This window comes from Xiphias gladius, chromosome 4 (assembly GCF_016859285.1).
Source record: "Xiphias gladius isolate SHS-SW01 ecotype Sanya breed wild chromosome 4, ASM1685928v1, whole genome shotgun sequence".
NCBI lineage: Eukaryota > Metazoa > Chordata > Actinopteri > Istiophoriformes > Xiphiidae > Xiphias > Xiphias gladius.
In genome coordinates, this window is record NC_053403.1 from 18114169 (window position 1) to 18129194 (window position 15026).

Genomic DNA, 15026 nt, shown 5'->3' on the forward strand with positions numbered 1-15026 from the left:
AGGGGCATCTTTGGCACGCGCCACGACCACCCAGGAGGCCAAAAGGGCTCCGTATGACGAGCATAGCTGACAACCACTCAAACAAAACTAAACAAAAACAACACCCTCTTACTGGGGATGCAAAAAATTAATTGTGCATATGTTTTAGAGCTAATATTCTTAATGAATACATCTTCGAATAATTAATTGTGCATATGTTTTAGAGCTAATATTGAATATAATAATAATGAATGCATCTTCAGCAGGGAAGATTTTCAAAAATGTCTGAGTTGTAGATGTTGGCGACTTTAGAATTTGCACTTTTAGTATCTTATTCCATCTCTTTCACACTGTTTTACAGTGTGGCTTTCAGGGGTAACCTAAAATTAATTCTTTCCCCCAAACATCATCATGTTCTAAACTGGTCAGCGTGAATGTAAATTAATTTGTTCCCTTCACTGTACACAGTGAACTTGAGCATTAAATTTCCAAGAGTAAGCTCGGAAAAGATGAAGAAAATCTATCTTACAAGCATTCATTAGTGAGTGTGCCTCCTTTGATGGATCAAATAAATTGAAGTAGCTGTTACACATCTTTTTCCTTCAACATTGTGATTAAAGATCCTTGAGCAAAGCAGCTTGGGAAAGACATACAGTGAACAGCAAGGGAGCTAAGATGTAGAGGAAAAACAAGAAAAGAGAAAACTGTACCACCCTGGCTCAAGAGGCTGCTTTTACGAGCTGGCTTGTTGTAATTAAACAAAATGTCCGGTTTAGCTGATATTTCATTTGACCTTCTGTGTGAGCAGAAGTTGGGCAGGGATTTGCCACGGAGCTACTCACATCTCCTGCAGTCAAATTTATAACGGCAACCCACCAAGAGGCAGCAACAGGAGAACAAACTAGACCCAGGGGTTTGATATAGAAGCTTGGCATTGAAAAGACCTCCGCTACCAGCAGCCACCCTCCCGCCCGCACAAGCCAGAGAGCAGAGGGGGAGTCAAGCCAAACTCTGCACCTGGCCTCCACAGAGTCCGCCAAGTCTCTTTCCTGTTCCTGTTTCCTGTTATGATGTGTTTTTTTTTTTTTTTTTTGTAAATTATTCTTTCTTTTTCTTTTACTTTTTTCTCTCTGCCTGGAGCAGGTAAAAGGGGCATTCAGGCATTGAAGCCACCTGGGATAGCAGGTTGAGGAAAGCAACTCTTGGGGAGTTTTGCACTGGATCATGTCTGCAGGCAAATGACTCTGCCTTTACTGATTAATCCAGCCAGCCTCTCACCTGGCAAACACAATATCACCATGTGATAGTGTAACAGAGGTAACACTTTCAGTTAAAATAGATGAAACATGGTCATTGTTTGGTGACATTATTATTAGAAATATTATTATTATTAGTAGTAGTAGAAAGTATAGTAATGGATATTCCATTAACTGAATTATGTATTTCATTCATAAATTATGTCATCAAAAATATAATTTACAACAAAATGAAATGCTACCTAAAGGCAATACAATATTACAGAGAGTATTCAAGCAATGTAGATAAAATATTTTGTGTGTTTCTCAGCTGATAATGAGACCAGGTTCTTTTTACTCTTGCTATATGATTCATATAAATAATAGTATTTAATAGCTTCAGAAAACTTTAATATGTTAGATTTAGTGTTTGTCTTATGGTATTAAAACTCATACATTAATTTGGGAGTGATGGCAAGTTTTTGATTTTGGTAGGGAAACCCTCTTGTTAAATTTAAATAATAAACTGTGTCTTGTTGCACCCATTTGTTTAATAATATAATTTAATATAATATTTGTAAATATTAATTCAAGGACCTCTATTGCATATCATTGCCTTTTTCTTTTCTAGCCTCTTCTGCCTTTCTCTGCTTTGTAAAACAGTAGGAAAATGCTACAAACATTGATACATTCATTACAATACAACACATTTTCTATTATTACAAGTTGTGGAAAGTAACTTAGTACATTTACTCTTATATTTTTTTACATTTATATTATGAGCTATAGTTAGTAGTTACTTTATAAATTAAGACTACATACAAAACATACAATCAGTTTATAAAATATTCATTGCTCTAGATTCAACTACACAGTAGTTTTTAACTGCTCCTACACTAAAATACTACTTACATGTTATACATCAATAATAATGATCCAGTAATATATTAGTCACAGGGGCTACTGCATATATTGAATTTTTATTTATTATATTTAAAGTACATTTTGCCAATAATACTTGATGAATGCAGGATTTTTACTTGTAATGGAGTTTTTGTTTTAGCGAGTATTACTATTTTTCCTTAAAGTAAATGATCTGAATACTACTTACAACACTGATTAATATGTTATAATACGTTGTTTACTCATGTATCCATTCTCTTGTGCTGTGAATAAAGCCCCATGGTTGAACACTGGGTGGCACTGTGCAGGCTGATGCTGATGGCTTGACAGCAGCAAAGCAACAAAGCTTGAAGATGGAGTGAAAGTGTAGCAGCCAATCTAACTGGTGGTCCTCTCTCTCACCATCCTCCTGCATCAGCACAATGCTGGCTATGAGCTGGGCAATATTAAGCCATAAGAAAATATGAAACCCTGTTTCTATGACAGTAGGCTGAAGTACACAAAGATCTGGAATGAAAACATTTTGGAAGAAATAGCCCCCCCCAGAAAACATACTCACATTTCAGCCGAAGTGTACATAATAATTAGTCTGACCACTCTTTTCCTCCTCTCTCTTCCTCTTGTCCTTATCCTCCTCCGCTCCTGCCTCCTCTGTAAGACAGAAATAGATGGTTAAATTCTCATGCAGGGTGGCTCTGGTTTTTATTCAGGATGTACTTTCACTGCATTTTCTCCAAGTGCTATGTTTATAATTCTAATCAAAAATTTATTGAAAATTCCACATCATATTTAGAGCTGTGCATCTTTTTTGTTTTGAACAAGTAGGACATGTGTATGTGACTACTTCTAAACATCACCTTTTATGTGTGTGTGTGTGTGTGTGTGTGTGTGTGTGTGTGTGTGTGTGTGTGTGTGTGTGTGTGTGTGTGTGTGTGTGTGTGTGCGGTTATGTCTTAATAGTATTATGTATTAGAAAGGCTGCTTATTATTGAATTGACTTTCTGTGAGGTTTCCGAGGCAGGAGGACATCTATTAGGAGGTTAGCAAAACACTATCAGCTAATACGACCTGTAATTACACCAATATTAAGGAAACGCAGCAAGCTAACACCAGTATGGAAACAATCTGACAATGCAAACACTGCAACTAAGCCACCACGTGTGTGTATGTACTTTTGTAAGCGTGTGTATGGGTGAATGAGTGCACGTCTGTGTGTGCGTGGACGGAGGCCTCCTTGCGCGGATTGTGGGTGTGTAAACTGTCAAACTGGAGTGGGTGGGTAGGAGTGGAGGGAGCACATCTGGAGGGAATTTATTGTATAATTCAGTCTATTATTGCTGCGGTCGGTGCTTAAGGAGCACGCACACAATTACCGTCCACTCTGCAAGGCTACAAGTGGCCTCTGGCCTAAACTAATAAACTGTGGAGGAGGGTGGAGAGAGGAGAATTCATTTGAGGTTATCATCATCACACTCCTCTCTGCTACCTCTCACACTGACACTTAGCAGAGTTTACAATAAAACAGTGAAGAACACCTACTGTTCAGACCCAGATTAAGGCTAAATTAGATTTGAATCAGGCTTTAAAGGTTTGAATTTGACACATATTGCTAGAACAGCACATTGCTTACGGGATTTGTTGAACTCAAGTTGTATTGAAGTACTGAAATTAAACACGTGAATAAGTATTAAACTAAGTAAATTTCTATTTTTATACATTTTCTTTATTTTTATCTTATATATGTATATTTTTTATGTAAAACATGCAAAACAATTAAGCAAAACAATTAAGCCACCTGTAATCATGCAGTGGTGGAGGAAATATTCAAATCCTTACCACAGTGTCAAAATCCTCCATTACAAGTAAAAGTCCTGCATTAAAAATCCTACTCAATGAAAGATACAGAATTATAATCAGAAGATTCAAAAGTAGGAAATATCCAAAGTGTTCAAAGTGTTCAAGTTGTCATGGTGGAGCTCATAATGTTAGGTACTTTGAACTATATTAATGCATTGTACTTTTTTTTTTTTTTAAGTAGGTAGTAGATATAATCTAATAAATGTAGTGCTGTAGAATGAAAAGTACCATAAAGTACCATAAGTATCTCAAAAGTATAAATGTACTGTAAGTACAGTATTTGAGTAAATGTACTTACATGTGGTTACTTTCTACTACTGAAAATATGATTATTTCACTGAATGTAATGTGTAGGGAAGTAACTAACAAATATTTTCATTATCAGTTAATCTCCCAATTGTCTGGATTAATCAATTTTGTTTTATTTTATTCTATAAATGTAAATATAAAATGTCAGAAAATAGTGACAATGGCCATTATATTTTCCCAGAAAAAGTGAGAATAACATCTTCAAATAGCTTGTTTTGTACAACCAACTGTCCACCCCCCCCACCCCCCCCGCAATATTCACTTTGCTATCATAGATGAAAAAGACAAACAGCAAATCCTCACATTCGAAAAATGGAACCAGAGAATATTCAGCAATTTTGTTTGAAAAATCTACTATCAAAATTTTATCAATCTCCAAATCAGTTATTCAACTAATTGGTTTAGCTATAGTAAAGTAATTATACAAACTAATGCTCCATATTCACAATTACAGTTCAGGTCATTATATCAATGCATTTTGCAGCTCTCATGTTTCATGTGAAATATCCTGCGTGGTGTGTTAAGTAGGTGCATGAGCAAGGGAACTGTATTGGTTTATGAGGTGATGTCTTTTCATATACATTAGTTTGTATCGTAAAATGGTCTGAAATAAAATCCACTTCGTCTTTTCCATTTCAACGGGTTCTAGGAATAGACTGGTGAGGCGTCTAGGATAAAGACTTTACCAGGGGAAAAATCTGCTCAGGCCAGGCAGTATCTGGCTCAGGCAGCCCTGAATGACCCGCAGTGTGTGTGATTTAGGAGCTTCTAACAGCTCTGGCGAGGAGCTCGTAACACAGAACAATAAAGCGCTTCCCACCCTAGCCTCCCGGTGGTGACCTCTGCTAAAAGTTAAAGGTTCAACTAGCTACACGTGTCAGGGTTGTGACCTTTCCCCCCTTAGCATGTCGGCCTCTTACTCTTTTTTCTGCCCCTTTTCCCCTTCCTTTTCATCCTCTATCTCTTGCTTCCTGTTTCTTTCTTTCCCACTATTAACCCACACACACCACCTTTTTCCTCCTCATACCACTTAATGATGCTCTATCTTGCTGTCTACTGAAGTTTGGACTTTCTGGTTACTGATTCATTAACTTTCTATTTCAAATGTGTTTTTTCAGTGTAATCAAAAATGTATTCAGCTCTATTTTGGCCAGGCAGACTTCCAAAGCTGCATTCTACAGCCTGACAAAATTACTGCTTGCAAATACGCAATGCTTAGACACACGCGTCATGGGTTATGCATAATGTTTTGTTACTCTCAATGTCAGTTCATAGGCACTACCTGACCCACCCTGTTTCCTATTTATTTTGATTTTATCAATCTATTGTGGTTCTGCAGATTATCAGTCCAATATTCTAGTAATAGATTAAAGCAATAATCCACTCTTTGGGAAATATGCTTATTTGCTTTCTTGCCGAGAGTTAGATGAGAAGATTGATACCACTCTCATTTCTGTATGTTAAATATGAAGCTACGGCCAGCAGCTGGTTAGCATAGCTTAGCCTGAAGACTGGAAGGTAAAGCTAATTAATTAACACCTTATATCTTGTTTTCTTAATCGGTATTAAAAAAAAATGTAAAAATGATACATTGTGGTTTTACGGTGGCTTATAGTCAGGACGGTTTCTTGGACATAACTTCCTTTAGCTAAACTATTTGGCTGCTGGCTGTAGCCTTATATTTACCGTACAGATATCAGAGTGGTACTGATCTTCTCATCTAACTCCAAAGTTTCAAATTATTCCTTTAAGCTGCCAAATGACAGCCACAAACTCTGATGTCAGACTAATGTCTGTGGTTCCATTTTCTTTTAGCAAGACTTTAAAAGCCTGTTTCTATGCTGCATTTCAGTTTGCGTAATTCAGCATGATAGCTAGATAGATCGATGGATGGATGGATGGATGAATAGATAGATAGATAGATAGATAGATAGATAGATAGATAGATAGATAGATAGATAGATAGATAGATCTTATTATTTATATGCTATCACAGTTACTTGAATTTTTTTTAATATTGGCTCCTGTTTTACAATAAATCCACAGTATTTCACCTGTGAGGTATTACGTGTGCCGGGTGCAGGGCAGTCCCCAGCCTGTGGATACACTACAGTATTTACCAATATCTAAATAGCTTGGGATGAAGTGAGTATTGAATCAGGAATGTGCTTGTGGCAGATCTCCACCCCTGATAATATAGGGTGTTTTTTTCTCCAAGTGGTTTTGCCCACTTGTTTTTCTCTCTGTTTTTTCTCTCGTTGCAATGCTCTGTCACTCTTCCAGTAAATGTGTACCCGTGTGTGTGTATGTGTGTTGTAAGGAGGCTTGTTTTTATTCCGGTCACTGTCTGTGTTTGTCATTATACTGTCTTTTTATACTGTCTTTCTGTCCTTGGGTAGCGAGTTGGAAAACAAAGTCACACATGTCCCAAGAACACAATAAGGGCTGTTGGTTACACTTCTTATACGCAACCTCTATGAGGCTATGAGTCAATCATTTACCTGGCTTATTCACATAGCTACTATAAAAAATGGTTAGCTTCTGTGGCCTGTTGTTGGAAATATCTACAGTGTGTGCATCTGCATTCAGCCATCACTGTGTTTTTTTGGCTCGTTTTACGATGAAACTGATTTTATAAACTAAGAATAAATCTATTGTTTTGGGTGCTGTTTATTACAATACTGACAGTGTAAATAAAAGTTAGAGATATTCTTTAGGTGGTGAAATAAAGTTTAGTGCGGGTTGAAGGATTTTGTAGGTTATTCAGGAGTAAGAAGGATAATTCTCAAAGATTATTATGAAAAGGGGCAAAGAAAAAAAAAGTTTGACAGGCTGTCATTACATAAAAAGACACACTTTAGAATATCAAAGCACTGGGGGCACTTCAGCAGGGGATTAAACATGCAAAACTGAACAGGCAGAATGTGTGTCCGTCTTACTATGGTTAAGTATACTTCATTCATTTAGTACTGTTCTACAGCATACAGTTGTCAAAATGATACCCTACTTTTTTGTCCGACCCAATCTGCAATTTACACAGCTTGGTGATTTGGTCAGAGGGAGACCACACGATGAAGGGCAATAGACCACAGACCAAGTGGCAAAAGGACAGGAAATATCCGATGAAATGTGCAGTGAAGTGGATGAGGTCAACCATATGCAGCAACCAAAAATCAAGAGACACGCAGCCTCAGAATTAAAGATAATAATTTCTGTGACCTACAACGCTGAAAAACTTATACTAGTCTAGTTTTTTTCCTCCTCAAAGTGAGCCTGAGTGTACATTAATTTAAGCTGAGTGTAGAGAGACCACATAAGAGGAGGACACAAACAGAAGCCAATTAGAGAATGTTGGGAAAAAAACGACAAGAAAATAAATGTCACGAAACAGCTGCAGTCACCACTTGTGCGACAGTTAACAGGCTTGCATAAAAGGGGGAAGAGAAGAAACACTTTACATATTTTCACAAGTACAAGGGGATATGAGGCAGCCACCACCTTGCATTCCTCTTTTAGTGGGCTTTCTGTTTTTATTTTCGCCTTTCTGTCACTTAAAAAGAGGGTGTCAGGGTGTCTTTGTTTTCCTTGAAAGCATGGAAAAGCATAGTTGGGTGTGATTGAGTTTTTTTCATTTAATTGATTGGGTGATTCAGGGGGCTGATACAGTGGATCAGAGAGCACCTGTGCTCACTCAAGTCCACTTGCCAGAATATTGTAAAACTATCAAAAATCATGATCTACACCCCTTGTAAACATGAGAATATATCTGTATGTAGTGGCATGGCTCTGCGGGTGGCATCTTCGGTCTGTCCGTCTGGACTGAAATGTTAGCTCAATTGTCATGAAATTTGGTACAGACATTCAGAGTCCCCAGAGGATACATCCTAATGACTTTGATGATACCCTTTCTCAGCCCCAGCAGTTGGTTGTTTTTTATTTTTAGTGACATGTCTTTACAAGTGTTGGATAGATTGCCATTCAGTTTTGTGTCAATACATTGCTGGTCTTCAGAGGATGAATCCTAATTAATCCTTTTTTTCTTCTAGAACCCCCAGCAGGTCAAAGGAGGTTTTCACTTACTCACTGAAATATCTCAAAATCTTCAGTACTAGATCTGTTGGCTCAAAATTTTATAAAATTCGTGGTTCCCAGATGATGAATCCTAATGATTTTGGTGATCCTGATACTTTTCCTCTAGCGCCACCTTCAAGTTGACATTTGTAGTTTGGAGTTAAATGTATTATCCACCCAATCAACTATTGGATGGATTGTGGTGAAATTTGGTAGACACATTCATGTTCCCCCTGAATCCTAATTGTGATTTTTGGTGGTCCCTTTACTTTTCATCTAGTGCCATCATCAGGTTGTCTGTAATTAAGGTCTTCTTCATGCTAGTACTCTTAGTTGAAGCACGTTGTATAGAAATGAGCTGTGTCAATTTGTAGAGACAAGCATTGTATGGAAATAATTGCACAAAGTTTGAGGTTAGAGGAATTTTATTGAGTATTTGCATTTTTATATGTACTAATGATGTGGTGTGTGGTGTGGTGTGTTTTGTAGATATCTTCCCTGTCAGCTGGAATTGATTGAAGATCTGTCAGATCTTTTAGATTATTATGTTTGTAATGGGCTTTTTTGTAGTTTTGATTGAAGGGGAGGGTCATACTTCCCTGTACTGTGGTAGGGGTTGACGTCAGTGTTGTTTATGTATCTATGAGTGAAATAAACACCTCATTGGTCTGTGCCTCATCTCTGACTCAAGCCTCCTGCATTGACAATCAAGCCACTAAACTGTCATCCCAACAAGGTGAAAATCTTCATTTGTCCAATACTTTGGTTTATGACCAAATACCATTAAAACTGATGACATTCCCATCAGCCTCAGCTGTACTTTGTGTTTAGTGTTCATCAGCAAATGTTAGCAAGTGAACATGCTAAACTAAGATGTGTTAGCATGTAGAAGCTGCAAGCATTATTGTGCAAAGGTTCAACTAGCAGCCTGAGTACAGCCTGATGGAGCTGCTGGCATAGCTGACTCTTAGTCTTGTTCAGTTAAAACAAATTAAGATGGTGAACAGGGTTAACATTATACTTGCTAAACATCAACATGTTAGCATTGTCTTTTTGAGCAGGTAAGCATGCTGATGTTAGCATTAAGTTCATCGGTGCCTAAGCCTGATTGAGCCCAGACCATGGCTGTAGTCTCTGAATTTTTTTTAACATGTATATAGAATGTGTTCCAAACTTGTCATTGTCAAACTCAGACTATTATACATGCTCAGTATTATCCTGTGCACTTAAATTTCTAGCCTAACCCACATCGAGCAAACAGTCAGCAGGAAGATGGTTACAGTGTGCAAAAACCAGCTGCTGTCGCGTTTCAAAGGCTAAATGCTGTGTGTGGCAGAAATGCTCTCCAAATTCAATCACTCAGAATCTTACTCTGTCAGAACCCATAAACAGTGGCTCCACAATTACTAGCAATTACAGAGTAAACTTCCATCTACTGTTACCAAATGATTTTTTTGTGTTTTAAGCGGCCTTATAAATGAATCGGTGTAAAAAGCTGTTTGTTTTTTCATTGGATCCACAATCTTCTAATCCTGAAGCACTTCAAAGTATTTACAGGAACAAGCCATAACAGGATCAGCCTCTGAACAAGGCAGGAGATCAAAGTGAGGGGCTGCTGCCGACATAAATATGGAAATAATATGACTCAGTGGGAACATGGGGTGTAACAGAAACTAGACTGGCAGACAAGAGTGAAAAAGGTTGGTAGACACACGAGAGGAAGAGACTTGGTTTGAAGGCGACGCTGATTTTGTACATTTCTTTTTTGTGTAATTCAATTACTTGAATTCAAAAGGTTTTTTTCATTATTCAGGAACAATTTCTCTCACAGTTTTCTGGTTTTTCCTTGACCCAAACTTAGAATAGTGGGGGATTCAAACCAGAAGGCTTTCTCTGTTGAGTGAGTTATTCCCTTTTATAGAAAAACAACAAAGCCATGTGGCAGGAACTTGGCAGATTTATTTGTATGCAGGTAGTCAGAAACCTGTTAACAAACCATGACGCATTGGCAAACAGCAGTCTAATTCTCCGTCTCAAGGAAAACAGTAGCTCACATCCTGCAGCATTATGATGATGAAACACTGCATGACTTGTTCAGGTTCTGAAGAGTTGCTTCAAGAAACACTGCTTTTTAAAAAACTTTTAGGTAGTCAAAATACATACAGAGTACACTGGTTTACTAGGGCAATAGTCTCCCGATCGACTGGTCGATTGGTTGGTCGATATGCTTTCGCCGGTGTTACTTTCATTAGGAGAAAAGCGCTACATCAATAGCCTTTCAGGATTAATCCATTATTTACTACGGCAGTGCAAGGGACAGACTACCTGTAAGAATGTAGTCCCGTTATCACACCTTTGAACTCGCCCAACCTAATGGCGACTGCTAGGTCTAACTGAACGTTTACCCTGAGTCAGCTAATTGACACCATTTCAAAAAAGTCATCAGTGTGGCTGCATTTTGTTAAAAAGAAGTGTAAACTTTGCAAACAGCAGTTTGCATATCACAGCTCAACAACCAACATGGCATATCATCTAAGAACTTTAGGCTAACTTGTCTGTGTTAGGATGCAACGTCAGCATTAGTGTTTAATGCTTCAGGCTTTGATTGTATGTTCCTTAATAGTTCTTGTGCTGGGATCACCAGCTGATATAGTTCTATTTTCGGAATTCATCTGAATATGGGCAGGTGCGCCCTGGTTGTTGTTATCATTTCAGTATAAAATAATTCGGTTAAAATTATTTAATATGCTGCAAATGCTAGCTTTTTACTTTTGTTTATATTTTTTTAGGCTGATAAGGCTACCCGGTAGAGTGCATTCAGTGCACAGTGGCTGATTTAGTTCATCTAGAGATAATTTGAAGATATTTTTTCCTTCCAACCAATCGATTTAATTGAAGAGAAGGTATGATTACAGTCGACCAACATTTTCTTTGGTTAAACCCATTTACAAACATAAGGATACCTTTTACATGTACTTTTACTCTGCACTGTGTTACTCGAATTTTCATAAATAACTATTTGGTATAAACCAACAAGGTTTAGACTTATATTTTCAACCCAAACAAAGTGGAATGTGATACTACATTCTGCACTGTTACAAACCTTTTGTGAAGACTGACAACACCTATCTTGTCTTTGCCTTTAGATCTTTGTTGCCTTTTGATTAATGTGCACACAAGTTGTTCTTGACCAACTCATCAATAGTGATCAATATGTAATGTTTGTGATATTATATTTGACAAAATCAAACAGAATGGGATAATTCATTTATGTTTCCTACCACTTGCTTCTGTTCATATTGTACAATATTATATTTTGTTAACAAGCTCACAGTTTGATCGCTTTAGGACAGATTTGTATAAACTGAATGTCTACACAGTGTTCCTTGCTGTGGGCGGTGACATTCCTCGACCGGATCTTGTCTTGCATTCTGTTTCCCGATTAGAAAAGTGTTAAGCTAGCATGCATATCGAGAGTTAATGTCTTTGCTCAGTTGTGTTGTTGTTTGTGTGCTTGGCATTATCTGTAGATATCAGTAAACTGCAAGGTTGCTAGCTGTTTTATTGCACTCTTGTAGATCTGCTTGTGGGCGTCTACATGCTGCAAGTTTCTGTTCTTTATTAATTCTGAATTACATTCTTATATTTTCTCTTCATCTTCAAACCTGTTTATGGGGTTGTAGGCGCAGTTCTAACTCACATGTCTGGTCGTTGTAATATTAGGATGTAAAAGTGACTATTGTCTTGCACACAGCCTATTCATAAGTATTTCCCTTTACTGTATAATGGCTTCATGGGAAATTCAAAATGGCTTTTGTTACACACAGGAAAAGTAGGCATATACACATTTTTTTTGACATGGTTAATATTTAGCTAACTGTTGGAGAATATTTAAGATCAAAGTAATGTACTTATGTGACAGTTTTCTTCAATATTCTTCATATCATAATTGGTCTAAACTGCTGAGATCCTGTTACACATTTATCTGTTCTTTTTTAACGCTGTTGCTTGCCAGCCTAAAGCTTGTATCCGTGCACTGATGTCATTTGCTGCTTATCAACACGACATAAATTGAATGAAATGAGGTGGTCTGTCTCAAAGCTACGTTGAATTTAATGTGCACAAGTTAATAATTATCTGCTGGATAGCTGACACAACAGTGAGATAGCATAGAATAGGGTTAGTGTGTTTTGAGTGATGAATCAAATTAATTTATACAATTATAATTTATCTTTTGTGATGTATGTAATTTGGGTGAACTGGCCGTAATTTTCTTTTTATTGATCAATTAATTCATTTGCTATTTATTTAAGCACTTATCTTGCGTTGCAACAAAATATTAAAACTTTGCATTAATCACCACTTATATTTGTGGATATTGTACCCATTAGGTTCTATTGCCAGTCAGTTACTGTATTTACATGTGGGGATGCTTGGAATAAGATTGTATTTTTAGCTCTATACCAAGCTAGTCACAGTTTATTAAGAACTGTTTGCTTGTTTTAAATGAAGATCACTAACTCTTGTTCCTCTTCAAGCTAAACATAATAAATAAAGTATTTTTTTTTCACTTCCTTAATCACAGTACATGTTTATATGTGTGCTCAGTCTTGTGCATTTGCAGTGCGTGTAGGTAGGTGTGTGTGTTTTCTGTTTGTGTGTTTGCGAGACAGTGTGTGTGGGCGCAGGGCAAGAATTAAAGAGGCCCTAGGATGAATATGTAGAGCAGATGTAGCAGCCGAGCTCAAAGGCTTATGCCTGGAGCCCATTTGACACTGTAGGAAATGTCGTCTCTGAGAGAAGGCAAGGCGTCTGTGGGGTCACCAGGTTGAACTAATAACTGGGCTCTTCAAAATGATATAAACATATACAGAAGTATAAATGCTTGACCCTTCCAGAGGAGCATTTCTGTTTAAAAGCATAATGGAGGCTATTGCCATAAGTCTGGGAGTGCACTTTTATGACTTCCCCATTTAATTTCTGTTCCTAACATAAAGGCATTTGTAATATAATAAATGCCAGCAACTTCTAGGGGGAAAATCTATAATTCACTCCAGTTGGGTAATTTATTCCATTTGTTTAGTCACAAAGGGCTTTGGGCCGTATCAGGAAACTACAGAGACAACTGTCTTTCGAAAGCGTACAGACTGGCCAGTGATCAGTCAGTTCCTCCGGAGCAAAAATTAGGAAAGCGTTTCTCTGTAGTCTCAACAACGCCTCCGAACTCATGGGCCGTTTCTGCACCATAAGGAAACTCCATGTCAGCGTTTCATCTTAGGACTCCCACTCTCTCTCACACAGCTCTCCATCTCTCTCTGCCTCTGTCTTGGATTTTTCTCTGTCAGCTCACAAAAAAACACACGCATGCCCATAAACAAGCAGAAAAAAACATCCATTAAATGTCTGTGAAATGAAGCCTTAGCACCTAAACATAATGCTAAGCTGTAACAAAAAATATTAGTTCTGTATAATGTTAAACCCTCTTTTCACAATGAAAATGAGACTAAAACTAAATAAAAAGTCACATTTGAAAATGAAAACTGTGACAAAAATGTATTACGGAATAAAAACTAAATGATAATGTAAAAGTTAGACAAATGGACAGATGACCTAATTACTGCTTTAAAGTATAATTCAACAACCTGCATGTATCTGCAGAGTCACACTCCTGATTGGTAAAACAGTATCCTCCATGCCCCCAAAACGCTCTCATCTTCACAGATTGATGTACCTACTTAACTTGTTGCTCTAACAAAACTGTTAGCAAACGTAACATTTATGGAAAAATGCATCCACAATCGCACTGAAAATTTGATAGAATGCAAAGACAAAAAAAAAAAACAAAACAAACAAAATTGCAGGGACAAACTAAAACATGCATGCCAGCATGGTGACATTTATAAAAAGGCTAGCTAACTGTAAATATCAACAAAGGAAACAGTAGCATCCTCAAAACTCTGAGAACACAGAAAAATTAAAATTACACAACAAAAATGAGACTAAGCTAAAAAACTAAATGTTTTTAGTTTTTGTTGACTATAACTAGACTAAAACTAACAATAATTAAATGACTGAAATGTGAATAAAACTATGATACATTTTTGTCAAAAGACTAAAACAAAATCAAATTAACAATGCTTAAAAATAAATAGTCCTGATGCTATTTGATTCCAGACTCTTCACATATCGTTAAAGCAAAGTAGATTTTTTTCTCTAAAATGTTTGGATTTGCACATTGGCGTCGCTGCCCTGTGCCAGGTGCTATTTTGGATTCGTGTCCCAATCTTGAGTGATTATGTTTATTTTTTCTGGCAATGCAGGCACCAAGTGTTAGTGCAAGACACTGAACAAAGACTGCATAAGTAGATTTTGTATGGGACTTGATTTATTTGGACATCCACGCTTGTGTACAGTAGAGGCCCTGGAGTGCACTGCGGTGTGTATTTGTTTGCACCTGTCTGTCTCTGTAGATATAACCAAAAAAGATGCAAGCTTCCATATGGGAGAGGGACTAAAATAATTTGAGAGTTAATCAAAGTTGTGAAAATATTTCTTTAAAAATCTCTGTGCAAAAGTAACTATAAAAACATCTGAATTGTTTCATATTTTACTGTAAATACAGCTTTTCTATACTAAAATGAAAGTGAAGTCAGTTTGAGAATGAATTCTTAT